Raw genomic sequence first — 21,514 nt, 5'->3', positions numbered from 1 at the left:
GGGGCGCCCGGGGCCGGGCAGGTCGCGGCGGGCCGGCGCTGCCTGCTCACACGCTCTGACAGGCGGCAGCGCGGACACCGACTGACTGAGCACACGCTCCCGCGGGCGGGCGGGCGGCGCTGCCGCGACAGTCACGGGGACAAACAAGGAAGTGCTCTGCGCACGCGCCGCCGCGCCCCCTCCCCGCGGGGCCCGTCCCCGCCCCGGGCCGCCCCCCGCAGTCCCCGCCCACTCACCGCCCCCCGCCGTCCCCGCCCACTCACCGCCCCCCGCCGTTCCCGGCCGGGTCCCCTCCAGCCCCGCGCGCGGCGCTCCGACTGGGTCCCCCAGACAGGCGGCCCGGGCCGCGCGGCTCACGGGGCGGCTGATGCCCGCGTCCCCCGGGCCGCCCCCGGAGCGGTTACTCGGGCGAGCTCGTTACGCGAGCGTTTCGCAAGAAGGGGGACCAAAAAAAAAAGTTGTGCGCGTTCTTTTTTAGCCCCGTGTGGGAGCAGGAAGCGAGGCCCGGAGAGCCGCCTCCGGCTGCGCGGGCCGCAGGCCCGGGGAGAGGGGCGCGCGGCGGCGGCCTCCGGGGCCCGGCTTGCAGCTTGCCCGCCCGCCGGCTCCGGCCCCTCACTCCCTTGGCAGGGCACTCACGAGCCCCCAGAAGGCTAGTTTTGTGCCGTTTGCTTACACTGGTTTTTGTTGTTGCTTTTAACCCGAAGGATAGAGGGGAAGGGGTGTAAAAGGCATTTCCCGAGGTGCAAATGGTGTACAATGCTAAGTAGATGCCACATTTCAGCGGAAAAATTACCAACAGATTGCTCATTCCTCGGCCCTGGCAGATGGCTATTTTGCTCAATCTACTTAGCCCAAAGAATCCATTTAATTTCTCACCATTGACTGCGGATCAAATTGGTTTAAAAAAAAAACAAAAAACCTAGGCCCTTAGGAAGTGCCTGACGATTGGCTCCTACAATTGGAGCCAATTGGAGCCGGAAATGGCAACCCACTCCAGTGTTCTTGCCTGGAGAATCCCAGGGACGGCGGAGCCTGGTGGGCTGCCGTCTATGCGGTCGCACAGAGTCGGACACGACTGAGGCGACTTAGCAGCAGCAGCATGTAAGTCCCAGATTCACCAACCTGGGCACAAGGCTAGCCCCCCGGGCCTCCTCTGGGATTGAGTTCTGCGATCTTGTAGGGTTATCTGTCCTCTGGTCCTTCCCCAAACCACAACAGAGTACCCACTGGCAGGGAGGGACATTGGACCCGGGAGTGATTGTCAAATGAGAACTGCATCTCCTCGCTCACCGCTGACAACTATTTACTAACGCCCTGCTCCTGCCGCTGGAGATTTGGAAACAGACAATGCGCTACTCTTCCATCAACAGTAGTAAGGGAAACAGACAAGCAATATACATGTAATATAAAGTGAAGTACATACAGAGTAAGCAAGTGATGCAGGAGCTATGGTTTGAGGAATGAGCAGAGAAAACACCTTGACAAAGTGACATCTAGAGCAGAAGAGAGAATGAAGGAACTTCCCTGGTGGACCAAGACATCCCCGCTCCAGTGTAGGGGACCTGGGTTTCATACCTGGTCAGGGAACTAGATCCACATGGCACAAACAAAAGAGTTCCTGGGATGCAGCTAAAAAGATGTTGCAGTGGCAACAAAGATCAAAGGTCCTGTGTGCTGCAACTAACAGCCGATGCAGCCAAATAAACAATAAAAAGAAGAAAAGAGAATGAGGGGCTGCCTCTGCAGGTATCCTGATGGCTATGGGATCTTGGCCTTCAGTTGCCTCCCATGAAGATGAAAGAAGAGGGCGCCAGCCCCATGAGGCTGGTAAATGATAACAGATGAGAAGGTGCTCTGTGCACAGGAGAGCCATTGTACAATTTCAAGGTGTTTTGTCTGCCTGTGCTGGCTGTCCTGAACCTGCACTGTGTCTCTGGGGAAGCGCTCATTAATGTCAGGAAGGTAAGCATTGCAGCTAACAAGAGGAAGGCCTTGGTAAGGCAGCATACAGGAATAAAGACTCTGCTCTGGCAAAGTGTTGAAACATCAGCTTTGAGAGACATCCTAAAAAACAAAGAAACAAACAGGTACACACTTTCTCCTCCTTCTACATTAAAAGTCTGCATTGGGACACACCAAGGTTGAGGTTTTGGGGAGACTGCCAGATGGCATTTAAGACCCACACCCGGAGGTCACTTGTTCACATGCTGTTACTGACAGAATATGAGACACCAGAAAAAACTCTACCTCTTCTCCCATATACTAACTGGGTCATCCTACATCTAGAAGGTTCTGTGACTTGGGAGCAAATATGGCCACTACTAGCTTGTGCTCATTAAGCTCCAAGAGCCTCAGTAACCCCATGTTTATCCCCATGCAGCAGTTGAGAGTCTAACACCCAGCACTTAGCGTTCCAACCACCCCAAGAAGGCCGTCCTCTAGGCTGGAAATCAATTGAGACTCTGATTTTGCATTATTTCCACTTTTCTCTCTCTTCCAAGTTGTCATCGAATACCTGTCATCCCTGCTGGGCTGGTAGCTCCTTCTATCCCATATGTATGGCTTAGAGCAAACAGCTGATAAATATGAGCTACTATTAAAAAGCCTGGAGTCAGTGAATAATTGCCTCAATTCCAGGAGGCCTGGATTCCAGAGCTTTCTCTCCTAATAACTGATGCTGTCAGCTTGGGCCTTAGTGCCCTCGCTTGGATAAAATAAAGGGATGCGTATGTCAAAATGACCACAGAGATCCTTCCCAACTGGAGCTGAGTCTGTGTCTGCCCTCAGCTCTACAGATGCAAGGAATAAAGATTATTACAACAAGCTAAGCTAACTGCGATGGTAAACAATGGGGATTGCTTTCTTGATGGAATTCACCAAACTGCTGCCACCAATTGTTTCAGTTTCATTTGAAGATTATGTTATATATCTGCTCCTCCTCCCCATCTCCCTTAGCCAAGAAAGGAATACGTGAACAATGAGATATTGTGCCCAGGTAAGTATATACCTCCTTAGACTGGTGTGCAATTAGAATTTCAAAGGTTCACACCTCCACCTACCATTTCTAGGGTTCATGAGCCATAATCCTTTTAAAATTTGAAACCATGCCCCAGTGCAAACCATCTGCACCTCTCATTTTCCCAAAACACCCTGAAAACCATTCCTGGCTATCTTCTGTGGATAGAGTCTGATGCAGGCGAAACTTAAACGCTAGATTTCTTTGTGCAGAGCTGCTCAGAAATATTTGTTGTTATTTAGTTGCTAAGTCATGTCCAACTCTTTTGCAACCCCGTGGACTGTAGTCCACCAGGCTCCTCTGTCCATGGGATTTGCCAGGCAAGAATACTGGAGTGGGTTGCCAATTCTTTCTCCAGGGGATCTACCCAACCCAGAGATTGAACCCACGTCTCCTGCATTGGCAGAGGGATTCTTTACCACTGAACCACCAGGGAAGCCCGCTCAGAAATACACATCATCCTTTCTGGAGCCAGGAAAAACACACACACATACTCGTGCACACCCAGTTTTGTCTAAAGCGTGCATCACCTCTTTTGTCATCCTCATCACCCCCATCCAATGCTGTTCTGCAGCCTTGCACTCCTCAAGCCTGTTTGTTACTCTAAGCACTGCTGACAAGATAAGAATGGTCCTTACAGAATGCTTTTCTTCTCCTCGAAAAGCAAGGATAAAAATAGTGGTGGCTTATTCTCCTGGTCAGCAAGGGCACTAGTGACCCCACAGGCATCAGGGTATCTATTGGCTGAGTTAGATTCCCAGTTGCAGGCTTCTCTCATCTATCTGCCTAACAACCAAGGTGGTGCATTTGCAAGATAGCTGACAATGTACCAGGGGTGGGAGAGTGCAGAGGAACTGTGGGGTCCTTTCTGGGCACAAGAAACCAGGAACTTTCCTGCTGGTGCAGTTATTAAGACACGGAGCTTCCACTGCTGGGGACACGGGTTTGATCCCTGGTCGGGGAACTAAGATCCCACATGCTGCACACAGCCAAAAAATAGAAGGGGGAGAAAAGAAACCAAGAAGAGCTATCGGTGCTCTGATTCACATGCCTAGAAAGTGGCCCAGGCTGACAGGATGGAATTACAGCATTCATCAAAGGCTCCCAGTGCCTTCATGGGGCAGGGCCATGGAATACTGTGGGAAGAGAATATGCTTTGTGTTACTTGGATCTGGGTTTGAATCTCCACTTTGTCACTTATAATAATGCATTGTTGTCTCATCTGTGAAATTAGTATGATAATAAAATAGCTATGTTACAGGTTGTTAAGTGAAATAAATTGAGAAGCTGTGGATAAAGCAGTTGATGCATAGCAAATAATCAACCAATGTCAATTCCCTTTGAACTCCCTTTTTATGTGAAATATGACCATGAATACATCTCTTTTCATTCCAGGACTCATATCTCTTCCTAAATTAGTCACCTGGCAGAGGAAAGAAGAGAGGGAAGGGGAAACTGCACAGTAATTCCCAAAGTCTGGGATCTCAGATTTGGGGATCGTCTTTAGAAACTTTGCTTATTCTTGTAAGTATCCCTTGTGAGGTTAGATCCATCAACAATGGATTTTGGAAGTAAACAGTATCTAGGGTCAAACAGAATGAATACTAATGGGGATCAGAAGAGAGCTGAGGCCGTAAAAGCCTGGTTTTCATGGAACATAGTTCCTATAAAGAAGGATATTCTAACCAAGGCAACTTCTAGAGGGTAGAATAGGCATTTGTTTCATAACAGCATGAGTGATAGGATGATTCTAATGAGAAAGACTTGGCCTCACATCTCTACCATGTAGCAGCTATTAGATCTCGTTAAAGTAATTCACGTCTCTGAGTCTCAGTTTTCACATCTGCAAATTGGGGGCAATGTTAGTAACTATTTCTTAGTGCTCTGAGAATTTCATGAGCTATGGCATATAAGGTGCTTAGCAGGGTCTGAGGGATCATAAGTAGATGATACTTGTTAGGTATTATGGGAATATTGAAAGCTTGATCTGGAGATAAAAATTCTGATACTCCTTCCCCCCTAAAATTTACTGAAACCTACAATGTACCTGACGCCTTGCTGAGTATAGCGTTTTGGACACACATATCCTTCTTTAAACTTCATGACAACTTCATAAGGTAGGTATGATTATCTTTTTTTTTTAAATAAAGATTTTTTAATATGGATAATTTTTAAAGTCTTTATTGAATTTGTTACAATACTGCTTGTTTTATGCTTTGGTTTTTGGCTTTGAGGCATGTAAGATCATAGCCCCTCTTTCCCCCTTTTCCTCCCCCACCAGGAATCGAACCTGCATTAGAGAGTTAAGTCTTAACTGCTGGACTTCCAGGGAAGTCCCAAGTATGATTATCCTACACTTACTGGAGAAAAACCTGAGGCTAGTGAGGTGTGGGATAATACTTTCTGAGCTTTTGTTCTGAGCCAGGCACTGCCCTGGTTATGTAGGCAGTGTCTGAATCCATCCCACCTATTGTGGGAGTATTACAATAATGGAAACCAAGGGACTTCCCTGGCGGTCCAGTGGTTAAGACTCCGTGCTTCCAATGCATCAAACTTGGATTTAATCCCTGGTTGGGGAGCTAAGATCCCACATGGGATCTAGCGTGGCCGGAAGAAAAAAAAAAAAGACCCAATAATGGAAACCAAAACACAATGAGATCTCACTGAAAGTTAATGTCCCAGCACCCAGGAGATGAAATCCTGGGCTTTTTCTAATGCCAGGAAAAATCAAGTTCTCAACAATAATTCACAGAGTACTACTCCATGAGATGTCCTTCTCATCAGGCAATCAAAATAAGTATTGTTTGTTCCTTATTTCACCTGATAACTTATGTATTTGTTTTCTATCATCTTAACAAAGTGCTAAAAGAAAGGAAAGCAGTGGGCGGGGAATGGGGCTGGGGGAACAGGAAGAGGGAAAGACGCACTGGATTCCACTGTTTTACTGTCCAGCTCATGTTGCCATATTCGACCGCAGCAGCAGACTGCTTCACTCATGTGCCTTGTATGAGTGCTTTCCAAGTACACTTATATTCTCTCAAGTAAGAAAAAAAAAAGAAAGCCTAGTCTAGTCTCCAATGAACTTAATGTAAATACTCCAAGTAAAAACCACTAGAGTGTTCCCAGTGAGTAAGGAGGAGAACATGGTTTGTTTGGAGACAATAAACTACCCTCTGTTCTACCCCGAGCACCGCTTCCCTGGCTGTTTTTTCAGTCAGGGGTAAGAAGAAGAGTCAGGCAGAGTGCTGGGGACCCAGAAGACTCAGAATCCTGGTGGATATATCAGCTGAAAGGACTCAGGGATGTGTTTCTGTTCTGTCCTGTAAAGGAATAATGACAACATCAGCTAGTAACTGCTGGGCTTGTTATGCGTCCCACGTGATTCTGCACCACTGCAGGCACACCCTCATGTCACACTCCACAGCCACCACGCAGCGCAGGCACCAGCAGCATCCCCGTGTGACACCCGGGAGGACCTGGAGCCTGGAGGCCACCCTGGCCAGCAGAGGAGACCGACGGGTCTGATGGCACAGCCCGTGTGATCAGCCTCCTGACAATGCGTCCACAGCCCTTGGATGCTCTTCTGTTAGAGCCTGTGTGTCATCTTTTTCCTCCAGGGGAACTTGTTACAAGCCCAACGCAAAGGCTGGAGTGGACTTGTTGTCATTCAGTCGATGAATCGCGTCAGGCTCTTTGAGACCCCCATGGACTGCTGCACACCAGGCTTCCCTGTCCTTCACCATCTCCCGGAGTTTTCTCAAACTCGTGTCCATTGAGTTGGTGATGCCATCCAACCATCTCATCCTCTGTCGCCCCCTTCCCCTCCTGCCCTGAAACTTTCCCAGCATCAGGGTCTTTTCCAGTGAGTCAGCTCTTCGCATCAGGTGGCCAAAGGATTAGAGTTTCAGCATTAGTCTGCTTCCAAGGAATATTCAGGGTTGATGTCCGAGTGGAGAGTACTCCCATTGCTCTGTTACTGCAGTGGGAATTAGTCCTCACAGGGATATCGGCAATATGGCCTCCCTTTATTTATCTATATATACACATAATTTTATTCATTTTGGCTGTGCTGGGTCTTTGTTGCTACACACAGGCTTCCTCTAGTTGCAGAGGCTACTCTCTACTCGTGGCATACAGGCTTAGTTGTTCTGAGGCACGTGGGATATTCCCAGACCAGGGGTCAAACCCATGACGCCTGCACTGGCAGGCAGATTCTTATCCACTGAGCCACCAGGGAATTCCACAATACAGCTTCTCTCTTACTTTGTATGCAGATTGTTGGCTCCACTGGGAAGGACCTAAGTACTCCCTACATGTGGAGAAATGAGAACTTCCCCAGTGACAAACAGCTCTGCAAGTGGCAGAGCGCGGCTCAGAATTTGGTCTTCCTACTTCAGAATACGTGCCTTGAGAACCCCATGAACAGTATCAAAGGGCAAAATGACAGGATACTGAATGAGGAATTCCCCAGGTCAGTAGGTGCCCAGTATGCTACTGGAGATCAGTGGAGAAATAACTCTAGAAGGAATGAAAGGATGGAGCAAAAGCAAAACCAATACCCAGTTGTGGATGTGACTGGTGATAGAAGCAAGGTCCGGTGCTGTAAAGGGCAATATTGCATAGGAACCTGGAATGTTAGGTCCATGAATGAAGGCAAATTGGAAGTGGTCAAACAGGAGATGGCCAGAGTGAACATAGACATTCTAGGAATCAGTGAATTAAAATGGACTGGAATGGGTGAATTTAACTCAGATGACCATTATATCTACTACTGTGGGCAGGAATCCCTTAGAAGAAATGGAGTAGCCGTGATGGTCAACAAAAGAGTCCGAAATGCAGTACTTGGATGCAATCTTAAAAACGACAGAATGATTTCTGTTCGTTTTCAAGGCAAACCATTCAATATTAGAGTAATCCAGGCCTATGCCCCAACCAGTAATGCTGAAGAAGCCGAAGTTGAACAGTTCTATGAAGACCTACAAGACCTTTTAGAACTAACACCCAAAAAAGATGTCCTTTTCATTATAAGGGACTGGAATGCAAAAGTAGGAAGTCAAGAAATACCTGGAGTAACAGGCAAATTTGGCCTTGGAGCACAGAATGAAGCAGGGCAAAGGCTAATAGAGTTTTGTCAAGAGAACGCACTGGTCATAGCAAACACCCTCTTGCAACAACACAAGAGAAGACTCTACACAAGAACATCACCAGATGGTCAACACTGAAATCAGATTGATTATATTCTTTGCAGCCAAAGATGGAGAAGCTCTATACAGTTAGCAAAAACAATACCAGGAGCTGACTGTGGCTCAGATCATGAACTCCTTATTGCCAAATTCATACTTAAATTGAAAAAAGTAGGGAAAACCACTAGACCATTCAGATAGGACCTAAATCAAATCCCTTATGATTATACAGTGGAAGTGAGAAATAGATTTAAGGGACTAGATCTGATAGATAGAGTGCCTGATGAACTCTGGACGGAGGTTCGTGACATTGTACAGGAGACAGGGACCAAGACCATCCCCATGGAAAAGAAATGCAAAAAAGGAAAATGGCTATCTGAGGAGGCCTTACAAATAGCTGTGAAAAGAAGAGAAGTGAAAAGCAAAGGAGAAAAGGAAAGATATAAGCATCTGAATGCAGAGTTCCAAAGAATAGCAAGGAGAGATAAGAAAGCCTTCCTCAGTGATCAATGCAAACAAATAGAGGAAAACAACAAAATAGGAAAAACAAGAGATCTCTTCAAGAAAATTAAGAGATTCCAAGGGAACATTTCATGCAAAGATGGGCTCGATAAAGGACAGAAATGGTATGGACCTAACAGAAGCAGAAGATATTAAGAAGAGGTGGCAAGAATACACAGAAGAACTGTACAAAAAAGATCTTCACGACCAAGATAGTCACGATAACGTGATCACTGACCTAGAGCCAGACATCTTGGAATGTGAAGTCAAGTGGGCCTTAGAGAGCATCACTACGAACAAAGCTAGTGGAGGTGATGGAATTCCAGTTGAGTTATTTCAAATCTTGAAAGATGATGCTGTGAAAGTGCTGCACTCAAATATGCCAGCAAATTTGGAAAACTCATCAGTGGCCACAGGACTGGAAGAGGTCAGTCTTCATTCCAATCCCAAAGAAAGGCAATGCCAAAGAATGCTCAAACTACCACACAATTGCACTCATCTCACATGCGAGTAAAGTCATGTTCAAAATTCTCCAAGCCACGCTTCAGCAATATGTGAACCGTGAACTCCCAGATGTTCAAGCAGGTTTTAGAAAAGGCAGAGGCACCAGAGATCAAATTGCCAACATCTGCTGGATCATGGGGAAAGCAAGAGAGTTCCAGAAAAACATCTATTTCTGCTTCATTGACTATGCCAAAGCCTTTGTGTGGTTCACAATAAACTGTGAAAAATTCTGAAAGAGATGGGAATACCAGACCACCTGACCTGCCTCTTGAGAAACCTGTATGCAGCTCAGGAAGCAACAGTCAGAACTGTACATGGAACAACAGACTGGTTCCAAATAGGAAAAGGAGTACGTCAAGGCTGTATATTGTCACCTTGCTTATTTAACTTATATGCAGAGTACATCATGAGGAATGCTGGGCTGGAAGAAGCACAAGCTGGAATCAAGATTGCTGGGAGAAATATCAATAATCTCAGATATGCAGATGACACTACCCTTATGGCAGAAAGGGAAGAGGAACTCAAAAGCCTCTTGATGAAAGTGAAAGAGGAGAGTGAAAAGGTTGGCTTGAAGCTCAACATTCAGAAAACAAAGATCATGGCATCTGGTCCCATCACTTCATGGGAAATAGATGGAAAAACAGTGGAAACAGTGTCAGACTTTATTTTCTTGGGCTCCAAAATCACTGCAGATGCTGATTGCAGCCAGGAAATTAAGAGACGCTTACTCCTTGGAAGGAAAGTTATGACCAACCTTGATAGTATATTAAAAAGCAGAGACATTACTTTGCCAACAAAGGTCCGTCTAGTCAAGGCTATGGTTTTTCCCGTGGTCATGTATGGATGTGAGAGTTGGACTGTGAAGAAAGCTGATCGCCGAAGAATTGATGCTTTTGAACTGTGGTGCTGGAGAAGACTCTTGAGAGTCCCTTGGACTGCGAGGAGATCCAACCAGTCCATTCTAAAGGAGATCAATCCTGGGTGTTCACTGGAAGGACTGATGCTAAAGCTGAAACTGCAATACTTTGGCCACCTCATGCGACAAGTTGACTCACTGGAAAAGACTCTGATGCTGGGAAAGGTTGGGGGTGGGAGGAGAAGGGGACGACAGAGAATGAGATGGCTGGATGGCATCACCGACTCTGTGGACATGAGTTTGAGTGAACTCCGGGAGTTGGTGATGGACAGGGAGGCCTGGCGTGCTGTGATTCATGGGGTCGCGGAGAGTCGGACACGACTAAGCGACTGAACTGAACTGAGTTTCCTACTGCAGAATGCCCAGACTGTCCATCCCTGGGGGGAAGGGGGGTGGTATATTGTATCCCTCTTGGTATTACCTACATTCCTGAAGATCTAAGGGAGGGACAAGAGATTCCTAGAGCCCCAGGCTTGTCATTTTATAAGCACCATCTCCTGAAATCCCCCCCAGTGGCCTAGTGAGGGGCCATGCTGTCTGTTGAGAACTCAGATACGTGCACAATCTCCTTAAGGACTACAGCTAATAAACAGAGAATCGCTATTCACAGCAGGTCTGAATCCAAACCCTGCAGGCTTTTTCTTCCCCACAGAAGGCGCTGCCTTGTACATGTTCCCTGTGGGCCCCCGATCAACATGTTTTGGATTGAGTCGGCTTTTTTTATGAGCTACATGTTTCCTACTATAAGTAAAACAACGTCCAGTGAAGAAAAATGGTGGTGTTATATGGGGTTCCCCAAAACTTGCCACCTATAGGAGTGAGGGATTTTAAACCTTAGTTTGTTTCTGAAAAAGAAATTGTCACCTGAAAAAAGAGAAACACTTAGAAAACCTTCAGGTTTCTTTTCTTTTCTTTTTCTGAGGCATTTCTCTTAGTTCAGTTTGGTGGCTCACACTTACTCATGCCCACTTCTGTGCTATCTCAAGGCTGACAACATGTCTTTTTTCTTTTATGACCCTTTTTCACAGCACCGTTTTCCAAATATTTCTATTTCTCCTACAAGACTGTGAGTTCCTTGAGACTCGAGGGTTTTCCATTTGCTGTTACAGTCTCAGAGACCCAGGTGCTCAAAAGATGCTTCTTGAACAGATGGAAGGAAGAATGAATGGATGAACATTTACGATGGGGGAGGGGTGTGAGAGGAATTGGGAGAGCAGCAACTGGGACGTGGAATCCTGGTTCTTAAGAGTTTCTCCATGGGTATTATCATATGGGAAATAGATCGCCAGTCCAGGTTCGATGCATGAGGCAGGGCGCTCAGGGCCGGTGCACTGGATGACCCTGAGGGATGGGATGGGGAGGGAGGTGGGTGGGGGTTCAGGATGGGGACACATGTACACCCATGGCTGATTCATGTGAATGTACGGCAAAAACCACCACAATATTGTAAAGTAATTAGCCTCCAATTAAATAAAAGAGTGGATACCAAAAAAAAAAAAATTTCTGACATCATCATAAAGCTACCAGAGTTGGAAAGAATTTCAGGGATAGTATGGTTACCAACCCTTTCATTTTTCAGATGAGGAAACAGATTCTTCACTGGCTAAATGAATTTGCTCAGTATCCCCTGGCAGAATTGTGGGGAATTCTGAGATCCCAGGTATCCTGGTTCCCAAGGGTTGCCCCACCTTACATTTCAAAGAAGGGATTAAAAGACCTTGCCTTAAGAAAAAATATCTGCAACTGCCATTTAAGAATGGATTATGATGGTCTTTGCTTCACAGTGTCAAGGAATGACTGAAGACATTTGCCTACCATTTAAAACTTCTAAAATTCTAACTACATAAAATTTGGCATAAGATTACTTAACTAACACTCCTAATTTTGAGCGAGAAGCTATGAGTACAGTCAAAGACCGGAGTCACACCCACCCCCTTTCATCACTGCCTTGTCTCTTTCTCTTCTTTCTTGCTCTCCAAAAACTAAGCTAGAAACTTGACAGCAATCAAGAACCTTCTAAGTCTGCCCCTCCCGCCCCTGTGCCCTTCCCTGTGTGTTAATTGCCCAGTCGTGTCTGACTCTTTGCGACCCCATGGACTGTAACCCACCAGGCTCCTCTGTCCATGGGATTCTCCAGGCAACAATACTGGAGTGAGTTACCAATCCCTTTCTTAAGCGACCTTTTTTAAAAGGTTAGAAGTCACAAGAGATAAGAAGATGTTTTGGTGACCAGAACATTGGGAGTCAGCGATGTTTTAGTTAAAAACCTTCCCCTCACCCAATCCAGGGCAGCCCTACAGGATAATCCCAGGGTAAGTGAGGTTTCTCCTCCCAAACCCACTTTACTCTCTGGGACTGACACATTCCTTGTGGGACATTTTCAGAAATAAGACCATTGTCCCTGAGTCCCTGAGGACATTCCTCAATGGATGCTAAGGTATTTAGGTTGGAACCAATTGGTTCAATTCCATTTACAGTTACTGAGCAGCACTATAATCCTTCCAGAGGTTAAGAATGTGTGATCTAGATTCAGAATGCCTGGGTTCAAATCCCAGCCCTGCCACTTAATAGGGTTGGTTAACCGTAGGCCTACGTAATGTCAGCTACTTAATGTGGTTTCAAAGGAAGATGTCCTTTAAAAGGTGATCTCCCTCTCTCTTCTAAGGCTGTTGTGAGATATAAATGAGATAATCTATTCAAGATGTATTGGTATACAGTAAATGATATCTGTCTTTCAAACAAGTACTATGCTAGACTCTTCAGGAGCCAAAAGGACACTTAAGATATAGCCCCTGTGCTCACACGGAGGCAGAGATTCAGGTCTGCAGCGCAACTGCCAAAATGCTCAAAGAAACAGGAAATAAATGTGTCTTTCAGCTATGTGACCTATGCATGTGGAGTCCAAAAAAAGGTCTTTTCATGTATCTCTGATTTGCCCAAAGCCCGGTTAGAGCGGTTTTTCAAAGCTGCCTATCATCTGAAACACTACTCAAGAAGAAAAATTTGATAAATGACAGCTGTTTGCAACTTTAGCACTGAGAGAGAACATGGCATTGCCAGGGAGGTCAGCTTCCCTTCCTCAGCCAAATCATCTCACCTCCTTTGTTCTCATTTCCCAGGAACCCAGGGCAGACACTCACTGAGGTCCCAGGGCAATAACATCCTACAACTTGATGAATTCTTTTATCAGTGTTACAACCAGCCCCAAACACCAGCTCTGCCTCAAGATCTGCTTGTAAGCCAAGAACAGCCTGGAGATCATTACTTCTGCACTGGGGGGCCTCTGTTATGAGCACCCTACATTATATGAATCTATCACAGTACCCAGTTGTTACTTTTCAAAAATATGGTTTCACCTGCAATGTATTTGAACCCACATAACAATGAGCTGTATTATAACAGAATTTTCCTGTAATTACGTCAAATGTAGGGCATCACTCTATTTGAAAAGAGAAAATTGCCCACCCACTGCAGAGTTTTCTTCCTAGCGTGTGCTATTTGGTTAACGTCTTTCTCAAATGTGAACATTCCAAATCACACTAGGGGCTCTAATTTTAAAAAAACCAAAAAACTCTACAATTGCTGGCTAAGCTGACACAAACATCTAGCTTGTTTCCTGTGTTTTATTTTGTGTATTGTTTGTGAAAAATTAGTCTCTTTGCTCAGGTCTTAGAGACTTAGAGGTATTATACAAACTAATTTATAAAATTGCTATGTTTAAGTGGACAGCAGAGAATTCACTGTTGATTAGATGTGGAGATGATTATTTTCAATTATCTTTTGTTTTTCTTTTGTGAGTAAACTGACTTTTTCCCTATTCTTTGGATTTGGGAATTAACCTTCATTTAACCCCAAGAAATTTATGCATCTTGAACTCTGCAGTTCCAGACAGACCTTGAAGAACACTGACTATAATTTTTGTCTGCCCTACACATCCTCATAACTCCACACAATTCTCCAGAGACTGTCACTCATGTGTTGCCATATCCCCAACCAAAGGGCTGGACCAAGCTGTCCAGAATATCCCAGAGCTCTGAGCACAGCATCGATGTGTATTCTGATAGGCATTACACTCAAGAAAGGTCAGTCAGGGAGCATGAAGGTCTGATATGAAAGCTAGAGTCAAGAACAATGTGCCTTTTCTCCAGGTCTAGCTCAGAGGACTTAGGAAGCCTTTAGTTACTGAAGACTATCTTTGCCAGGGCTTCCCAGGTAGCGCTAGTTGTAAAGAATCCGCCTGCCAATGCAGGAGACAAGAGACGTGGGTTCGATCCCTGGGTCGGGAAGATTCCCTGGAGGAGGGCATGGCAACCCCCTCCAGTATTCTTGCTTGGAGAATCCCATGGACAGAGGAGCCTGGCGGGCTACAGTTCATAGGGGAGCAAAGAGTCAGACGCGACTGAAGCGACTTAGCACACATGCATCTTTACCACACATAAGAGAGCTTGCCTAAGAATGATGCTAACCAAAAAACGGCAAGAGATGGAGGGAGGGAGGAGGAGGAGAGAGGAAGAGCCTGGCGAGATCACTGCAATCAGTGGACCCAGAATCTTTCCCATGCCTGCTGCCAGTCCTGGACTTTCCAGGTATGTGAGCAGCTACGGTTTCTCCAGTGGTCAGGTATGGGTGTGAGAGTTGGACGAGAAAGAAAGCTGACCCCAAAGAATTGATGCTTTTGAACTGTGGTATTGGAGAATACTTGAGAGTCCCTTGGGCTGCAAGGAGATCCAACCAGTCCATCCTAAAGGAAATCAGTTCTGAATATTCATTGAAAGGACTGATGCTGAAGCTGAAACTCCAATACTTCGGCCACCTGATGCTAAGAGCTGACTCATGTGAAAAGACCCTGATGCTGGGAAAGATTGAAGGCAGGAGGAGAAGGGGATGAAAGAGAATGAGATGGTTGGATGGCATCACCGATTCAATGGACATGAGTTTGAGTAAACTCCAGGAGTTGGTGATGGACAGGGAGGCCTGGTGTACTACAGTTTATGGGGTTGCAAAGAGTCAGACATGACTGAGAGACTGAACTGAACTGAAACTTCTTTTTTTCAGCCTAAGTTGGTCTGAGATGGGTTTCTACCAATAAACCAAAAAGAGCTCTGGTTAGTCTTTTCCTGGTTTCCAGTACCACCTTCACAGTTACTAGATGTGTTACCCTGGGGAAGCTCTTCACTGCCTCAGAGCCTCAGCTTCCTCATGTGTGAAATGGGGATACTGATATCCACTTCAAAAGATTTTTAAAAAGAACAACTTAGGTAATATGCATGAATCTGCCTGCAAGGCAGGAGACTCAGGTTCGACCCCTGAGACGGAAAGATCCCTTGGAGAAGGGAAAGACTATCCATTTCAGTATTCTTGCCTGGAGAATTCCATGGACAGAGGAGCCTAGAAGGCTACCATCCATGGGATTGCAAAGAACTGGGCACGATTGAGTGACTATCACTTACTTACTTACATAACAGAATGGAAGAAAATACTTGCAAATCATATATCTGATAAGAGTCTGCTGCTGCTGCTGCTAAGTCACTTCAGTCGTGTCCGACTCTGTGCGACCCCAAAGACGGCAGCCCACCAGGCTCCGCCATCCCTGGGATTCTCCAGGCAAGAACACTGAAGTGGGTTGCCAGAGTCTAGTATCCAAAATATATAAACTCTAAAAAAAAATTTGGGCTGCATTGAGTCTTTGCTGCGTTGCAAGGGCTTTCTTTATTTGCAGCACACAGGCTTAGTTACCCCACACCATGTGGCATCTTAGATCCCCCACCAGGGTCGAACCTGCATCCCCTGCACAGGAAGACAGATTCTTAACCACTGAAACACCAGGGAAGTTCCCCCAAATATATAAACTCTTAAAGTTAAACAATGAAAAGACAGACAACTAATTTTTAAATGGGCAAAGGACTCAAATGAACATTTCTCCGAAAAAGATCTAAAAACGGATAATATGCACATGAAAAAGATGCTCAGTATCACTAGTCATTGGGGAAATGCAAATCAAAACCTCAGTGAGACATTTCACAGCCACTAGGTGTGGCTATTAAAAAAAAAAAGCTGGAAAGTAACAAGAGTTGGAGAGGATGTGGAGAAATTGGAACCCTCATACACTGTCAGCCATTAAAGGGCGGCTCAGACCGTAAAGAATCTGCTTGCAATGCGGGAGACCCGAGCTCGACATACATTGTTAGTGGGAATGTAAAATATCTTTGGGAAACAACCTGGCAGTTCCTCAAAAGGTTAAATATAGTGTGACCACCACAACCATATGACCCACCAATTCCATTCTTCAGTATATATCAAAGAGAAATGAAAACACACATGCAAGGAAAAACTTACATATATCACAGCAGCATTAGTCATAATAGTCAAATAGTGGAAACAACCTACATTTCCAACAGATAACTGGATAAACAAACTGTGGTACATTCATGCAATGGAATATTACTCAGCCACAAAAAGGGAAGAATGTACTGATACATGCTACCACATGGATTAAACGTGAAAATACAATATGCTAAGTGAAAGACACAAAGGATCACAATTATTGATTCATATTCACAATATATGATTCCACTGACACAAAATGTTCAGAAAAGGCAAATCCATAGAAACAGAAAGCTTACTAATGGATGACAGGGTCTAGGGGAAGGGAAGAAGGAGTGGATATAGGATTGGGGGAGTGATGAAAATGTTTGGGAGTTAGATCATGGCAATGGTTATATAACATTGTGAATACACTAAACCCACTGAACTGGACATTTTAAAAGGGTAAATTTTATGCTATGGCAATTTTTAAGATACTGTGCTCATGCAGGAAGAAGGCACAACTTACTCATTTATAATAATAACAGCTATAACCATTCAGTACCTACTATGTACAGGGCTTCCCAGTTGGCACAGGTGGTAAAGAATCCACTTGCCAATGCAGGAGATACAAGAGATACGAGTTCAGCCCCTGGGTCAGGAAGATCTCCTGGAAGAGGAAATGGAAACCCACTCCAGTATCCTAACCTGGAAAATTCCATGGACAGAGGAGCCTGGCGGCCTACAGTTCATGGGGTCACAAAGAGTCGGGCACGACTGAGCATGCACACACACACATGTACAAGGCGATTTATGCAATGGTTTTGTTTAAACCTTATGACAACTCTAAAAAGTATCTATTACTCTCCACGTGTTTCATGGGCAGGAAACTGAAGCTCAAAGAAGTGGTGCTGCAGCCAGTAAGTAGAGGAACTAAGGTTCAAACACAAGTCTGTCTGAATTCCAAGTTCAAGCTCTCTCCACCACATTCTTTACACAGATAGTACCTTGCTGGATGTGGCAGGGACTACTGGTTTTGTCACCTCTATCCAGTCTCCCTTTCTTCAGTAACAGAGCCCCATTTGATTCAGGGGAGAAATGTATTCAGCCAAACAACTCATCTTTCAGCCTCCACTATAGCTGGTATGGTTGGCTGTGTGCCTAAGTCTAACCAGTAAGATGTAAGCTGAAGTACTATGTAGGCCTTTGAGGAAATGCTTTGAAAGGAGTTACTTCTGCTAGAGGAGGACCCCTGCTATCCTACCCCTCTTCTTCCATACTGTTGCCTGGAATGAAGATGTGATGACTGACACTCCAGCAGCCATTCTGAATCATGAGATAATATGCTAGGGATGGTTTAACCAGTGAGACAGAATCAGGTTGGGTGCCTGATAATCATGGAGGCACCATCTGTCTTTGGACTATCTCCAGGCTTCTTTGGTCTCAGAGAAAGAGGTGTGGGGACCCGAACTGCTAATATTATTTGTATTTTTCTTCACATGCAGCTGAAATATAATCCGAGGTTATATATTGAACCTATGAACATATTTAACCAACTAAGAATGTAAAAAAACAGCTAAGCTCAGAAGTAGACAAATTTGAAACAATCTACCAGAGTCATTTTGTCCTATTAGACTCTATATTCAGAGGCATAGAGATTCTATTGAATTATTCTGAAGACAGGCACCAAGGCCTATTTTGTGGAATTATAGAATCAGTGAAGAGACCAGTCTCAATTTACCAAGTACAGGCATTACATATTATAAGTACTTAAATTCATCTCAGGAATTGCTTTAGAAACATAGCCACAGAGGAGCCAACAGGCTTCCACAGACTGGATTCTGAAGAAGCAAATTTATTTACACAACCTTTGCACAATTTGGTTAAGAGAGAAGAGACAGAACAGATTCTAAACAGGAAATAAATGATAAAGATCAAAGACTTCTTTGCTTTAAAATCAATGTTCTGCCCAGTCTTTCCAGAGCATTCATTTAAAATTCTAAAATTATTTTCCCTGCCAGAAAGACAAATGGTAGTGGTCTTTCACAGTTGACAAAGAATTGCAGTTTTGTTGTTTATTTGTTTACAAAACACAGATGTGTTACATACCAGTCAATGTATTATTTATAACCCAACAGCAAGCTGGTACAGTATTTTGGGGTCAAGAATGGGTTTTCTTTGATTCTCCTTCCTTCTCATTAGGGTTCATAAGAATTCAAACCACAATGATGCAAGTGCAGATAAAACATTTGGAGGAAGGAAAGATTTTTCCACACTGTTTTTTTTCTGTAGCTTAATATATCTGATTTTTTTTACACCCGACCAGCTAGAGCTGGTAACGCACATACTCTTGATGAGGGTGAAAGTTTTGATTTTGTTTTGTTCTTTTGTATCACAGGCTGTGTGTCTGTACACGTGTGCAAGTGAGAAGAAGCAGAACTCAGGTTAAATTTATTGTGCCCCTTTCTCCAGATTGGCTTGGATTTTTTTAACCCTACTTTTTCCTTTTCTATGAGTATACATGTATGGATTCCCTGGAGGTCCAGTGGTTTAGGACTCTGAGCTTCCACTACCGGGTTTCAAGTTTGATCCCTGGTAGGGGAACTAAGATCCTTTAAGCTCAGTAGTGCAGTCAAAAAATAAAATAAGAGTGTACATGTATGCATGTGAACACACACACACCATCTCTTCTAGAACACAGGCATCAGGAAATAAAGTACACAGATTCCCCAGAGAGCCAAATTGATTTCCACAAGTCCATGCACCAACATCCATGCTTTTTAATCACAGGAATACCCTGACCCCCACTCCACAGCTCTCACTCACCCTGTGTCTCTTACTTTACACTCAATTCTAACAGGTTTGGTGAGCTGGTTCCTAAGCCCTCAGCAAACTGAAGGGAGCAATTATGCTGGAAATAGTGAGAAGGGACTACAAAAAAGAAAAAAAAAAAAAAAACTGTAGAAATTTGCCAGCATTCACCCCGACCAGAAAGAAATTCTAAATACATGTGCTTGCTAATGAGGGCACACCATTCCGCTCAACTGACGCCAGCCTCAATAAGAAGTGATATTCAAAATGATGAACCTTTGCAATCAAGAGGTTTGAGACATGATGCTATAGTCTAGGCAGCATGCCAGGTGCAGGTCTTTTAGAAGGGTTTTCAATCAGACCAGGAAAAATAACATAAAACAAAACGTATTTGGTGCTCAAAGCCTTTGCAGAAAATGCCAGTTCCTCAAAGGAAGTATCACCACCAACATGAACACAGATTAGGAGTCAAAAAACATGCGATTAAATCCTGACACTGTTGTATACAAGCTTGTAGGACACTGGGCAGAAGACTCAAACTTCCTCATCCCTACAATGGGGTTAAAGGCAGCAACATCTGAGGTTGCTGCAAATTTAAATAAGCTCCAGATTACTGGTTTCAGCTACAGGCCTTCTCTGGTGGGCACTTAGGGTCCACAGGTAGAAAAGACGGAGGCCAATGTCAGGGAGGCTTTCTGGTTATTGACTAGAGTCTAGTCTCAGGGCTCTCATCCCTTGGATCCTGCGGACCTCAGGCTGTACTGTGCCTTCCCTGGTTAATACTCTGTTGGCCCCTATAGGAAGAACCACAGATAGGGAAGCCCCGGAGGATTAATTGGAAAGAATGGCCCCAGAAGGTTCTGACTACAGCTGGGGGTGGAGGCAGGGGGAGAAGGAAGAAAACAGACAATGCAATTAAAAAAAAAAAAAAAAGAAATGAGGTCTCCTCCCTCTGGTTTCACTGGAGAAGATTCTGAAAGGCGTACTAAGAAGAGGAGGCAAGTGGAGTGCTGCTAGCGAAAGGTGGAGAGAAAAGGAAGGGAACACCCAGTACTGCCTGCCTGCCACCCTCAGAGCTATGCCCCTAATGTATCTCCTTTAATTCTTCCACAGCCTCATGACATACGATACCCATTTCACAGATAAGGAAACTGAGGCACAGAGAAGTTGAATACTTGGCCCAGGTTCTAAAAGCAGGTCTGTGTGATTTCAAAGCCAATGTTTTTGTTTGTTTTTATAAACATAGGCTGCCTACAGCTTTACCCCTGCTGATAAAAGCTGAGAAACAAATAAATAAATGGGGAAGACAGAAATTTTCACTTCATCCAACGTCCTTGGAGAAGGTAGATAACCTGCCCTCTACCCCTGCCTCTCTGTAGTGTGAGATCAGTGCGGCATTTACTAGTTTATTAAATTTTTAAAAAAGGTCTTGTCTTCCACCTTCATATCAAGTTCAAACGGGGCAAGAGACATGAAAAGTCTTCTGAGAAGCACTGAAAAGAATCAAGTCAGAACAGAAGTCAAAACTACAACGAGGTATCACCTCACACCAGTCAGAATGGCCATCATTAAAAACTACACATAATAAATACTGGAGAAGGTACTGAGAAAAAGGAACCCTCCTACACTGTTAGTTGGAAGGTAAATTGGTGAAGCTACTATGGAAAACAGTATGGAGGCTCCTTAAAAACTGAAAATAGAGCTTCCATATGATCCTGCAATTCCACTACTGGACGTATATCTAGAAAAGATGAAAACTAATTCAAAAAGATACATGCACCCCAGTTCATAGCAGCATAATTCACAATAGCCAAGACATGGAAATAATCTAAGTGTCCACTGACAGAGAAATGGACAAAGAAGATGTGACGGATAGGTAGACAGATAGATAAATGGATGGACAGCTATATCTACAATGGAATATTCAGTTCAGTTCAGTTCAGTTCAGTCACTCAGTCGTGTCCGACTCTCCGCGACCCCATGAATCACAGCACACCAGGCCTCCCTGTCCATCACCAACTCCCGGAGTACACTCAAACTCATGTCCACAGAGTCAGTGATGCCATCCAGCCATCTCATTCTCTGTCGTCCCCTTCTCCTCCCGCCCCCAACCTTTCCCAGCATCAGAGTCTTTTCCAGTGAGTCAACTCGTCGCATGAGGTGGCCAAAGTATTGCAGTTTCAGCTTTAGCATCAGTCCCTCCAATGAACACCCAGGATTGATCTCCCTTAGAATGGACTGGTTGGGTCTCCTTGCAGTCCAAGGGACTCTCAAGAGTCT

General features: G+C 44.8%; 1 protein-coding gene across 4 annotated transcripts in view; it reads right to left on the bottom strand.

Moving 5' to 3' along the window:
* ASAP1 (ArfGAP with SH3 domain, ankyrin repeat and PH domain 1) overlaps positions 1–21,514 on the bottom strand; it is a 357,541-nt gene that overhangs the window by 279,762 nt on the left and 56,265 nt on the right. Inside the window, exon 1 of one of the 4 annotated variants that reach the window (XM_088844854.1) lies at positions 51–96. The exons of the other annotated variants lie outside the window; for them this stretch is intronic. The gene's annotated coding sequence lies outside the window, so the exon portion shown is untranslated. Of the gene's footprint in view, positions 1–50; positions 97–21,514 lie in introns of those variants that run through there. 4 annotated transcript variants of the gene reach the window in all.

The sequence above is a fragment of the Moschus berezovskii genome, chromosome 16 (assembly GCF_049115385.1).
Source record: "Moschus berezovskii isolate FMDL1 chromosome 16, NW_MosBer_1.0, whole genome shotgun sequence".
Lineage (NCBI taxonomy): Eukaryota > Metazoa > Chordata > Mammalia > Artiodactyla > Moschidae > Moschus > Moschus berezovskii.
This window is presented reverse-complemented; position numbering and strand designations above follow the sequence as displayed.